Below are 2,917 nucleotides of genomic sequence, written 5' to 3'. Positions count from 1 at the left end.
GAAGTCTAGAAGATGGTCCCACTGGCCACATGGAGAGTACAGAGCTCGGCGTCTGCCCCCGTCATGTTGCTGCTCTGAGTCACACCTGGGAGTGTGTGTGTGTCTGTCTCTGGGGCCGGGGGCATGCATGGAAAGAGGAGGCGGGGCAGTGCTCACATGCCCCCGCATGGTTGGGTAGGGAAGGGCGGTGGGCTGCAGGCCTCCTTCTCCATGTCCGGGGCAGAGGCTGCCATGGGGGCACCTGAGAGGCCTTGGCCCTGGGCTGCTTCCAGCTTGGCTCTGCCCAACAAAAGCCATTTGTGGAATGGCCATTCCCAGCTGCCCAGAGACCCCCGCAAGCCAGGAGGGGGCTGCCGGAGTGACTTCGATCCCCCTCCTTCTGCTGACTCCTGGGGGCCAGATCCTGCCCCACCCAGCACCGTGCCCCAGCGTCTATGCCCAGGGAAAGGGCTGGTGCCAGGAGGATGAGGATGAAAGCTGGAGAGGGGGAGTCAGAGCCAGATGCACTGATGGGTGTATGGGGACCTGTGGGGGTGCGAGGGGAGTAGGTGTGAGGGGAGCAGTGTAATCCCTCCTTAGTTCTTCCTTCTGGGGGTGATCCTCAGGGAATATCCCCCCTCCCCTGTCCCACCTCTGCACTGGGCCCCAGTCTGCCCCCTCCTTGATGGTTCCCTGTCCCCTCCCCTCACAGCCATGATCCCCGGGGCGATGAGCAACGTGCTGCAGTGATGCCCCCCCTTGAGCTCCCCTCACTCCACTGCAGGGCAGGGCCAGGGAGCCCCGGACTCCCCCCCCGACCCAGAGGGCACAGGCTGGCAGGACTTGGCCAACGTCCGGGCGGGCTCACTGCTGTCCCTGCTCTACCTCGTGCTGCTCACCTTCCTGGGCAGCGCCGTCCTGCTGGCTGAGATTCACCAGCGCAGCCCCCAGAGCCGCAATGTCCATGGCTTCCTGGCCACGCTCATGCTCACGTCCTGTGTGTGGATGCTGTGGTTCGGCTGGCGCTCCTCCCAGAACAAGCGCCGGAAGCTGCCCCAGGACCACCACTCCGGCACCAGCTGGCTGAAAGGTACCGTCTGCTCCCCGGGAACCTCCCTTGCCCCACGGCAGCCTCTGCATGGCACCGGGATTCGGTGACTCACCTACGGGTGGGGGGCCTGTGCTGTTGGGGCGACAACAACCACGGGGATCAGTCCATCGCCCCACAGCAGCTCCGCTGGTGCCCCTTAATCCCGACCACCCACCTGCTATCCCAGCCCAGGGTGAGAATCAGGAACAAGAACACAGTGAGAGCAAATGGGCTCGAGGCTCCAGGACAGAGCGCGGTGGGGGCATCTCTGTTTCCCATGTTGCATCGTGCGGCCATCACTTCTCCCCACCCAGCACACATGCCCCTTAGATCTCTGCAGGGGCTGCAGACAGAAAGCAAAACCACTGCAGCCCGTGGCTACAAAGGCCCCAGGCTCTGCCCTTCACTGGCCCCACAGCACCCAGCCTGGCCCTTGCCCTGTGGCCGGCAGGGCTGCAGTGATGGCGTTCTCTTCCCTGGCCAGGCGGGCTCTCGCGCTTCGCCCTGGCCGCCTGTCCTTGGGGTATTACTACGAGCTGCAGCACTGCACCTCTGTCCTCATCACCGCCTTCCCCGTCGTGCAAACCGTCTTCACCATCATCCAGGTGAGGGGCCTCACACGCTCAGAGCACTAGCAGCCAGGAGGGAGGAGACAGACCCACCTGGGTGACACTAGCCCCACAGCGCAGGCCACATGAGCTCAAGGAGTGACTCCACTAGTGGGTAGCTGTAGTAGGCTGTTACCCTAGTGTAGGCTGTTAGCATGGGAGAGCTCTGTGTGGACTCGACCAGCCTTGGTGTCCCTAGGGCCATGTGGGACTGGTCGGGTGGAGAAGGAGGGAAAATACGAAGCAAGAAAGAACCAACATCAGGTCCCCAGGAGGGAGCCCCACCTCTCAAGATGGCTGCTGCAGTTAAAGGTGCAGCATGCAGCATGAAAGGGGCTTTCAGCCGTTCCTGCACAGCGGCTAGTCCTTTCCATTTGCGTATCACTGCTCTTTGACCCTGTCTTCTGCCTTCACTCCCCGCCCTCGGCACAGGTGTCTCTGCTGTCCTTCCACGCCAAGGTCTGCATCCAGGAGCAGCAGCATCTCAACAGGTACCTGTCTTCCCGGCTTGTGCGCCGGGATGGGGGCAGGGGCCGGTTGTTTCGCTGGCAGCCCCTTGAGGCCAGGCTGGGCTGTGAGCTCCCCCTGCCCTCTCCCCCCTCCCAGGTTTGGCCTGATGCACACGCTGGCCACCAACGTGCTGATGTGGATGAGCGTGGTGCTGGACGAGTCCATGAAGCAGCTGCAGGAGATCTACGATGCCCATGAGCCGGAGAGCCCCTGGACTGTGCATGGTGAGGGCCTTTGGGGTGGGGGGGCTGGACCCGTGGCAGGGGGGTCACACCCCTTTCCCCCACATAGACCCACCAGTGTGTGCCATGGAGATTCATTGGGACCAGCCGAGCCAAGGGTCCCTGGGATGGGGTTTATATGCTCACCTGGAGCAGTGGTGAGATGGGGCTGGATGGCCGCTAAGAGGCCAGACCCTGCCCCTGGACTGGATGGCAGGGAATGGGATGGGATGGGATGTCCTCCGGGAGGGCTGGGAGAGGAGAGGCTGCCTGGCCTTCTGGCTGGAGGGTCCCATCCTGCCCCTTGCCCAGCTCAGAGGCCCCCTGCCTGTATCCCATCCTTATCTGCCCCTCAGCCTTCCCGGGGATGGGCTTTCCCACAGACAGATCCCAACCCCACCAGCTGCCTGCATTGGCCCTCGCGTGGCCCTTGCTCCCCACGCACCCTGCTTGCTAGGTCAAGCTGTCTCCCATGTGCAGTCCCGTTCCCCCTCCCCTAGCCACAGCCT

At 63.4% G+C, this 2,917-nt stretch overlaps 1 pseudogene; it reads left to right on the top strand.

Moving 5' to 3' along the window:
• Positions 1-693: 693 nt before the first annotated feature.
• Positions 694-2,917, top strand: part of LOC116833938 (proton channel OTOP2-like) — a 7,682-nt pseudogene continuing 5,458 nt past the window's right edge.

The sequence above is a fragment of the Chelonoidis abingdonii genome, chromosome 16 (genome assembly GCF_003597395.2).
Source record: "Chelonoidis abingdonii isolate Lonesome George chromosome 16, CheloAbing_2.0, whole genome shotgun sequence".
Classification (NCBI taxonomy): Eukaryota; Metazoa; Chordata; order Testudines; family Testudinidae; genus Chelonoidis; species Chelonoidis abingdonii.
This window is presented reverse-complemented; position numbering and strand designations above follow the sequence as displayed.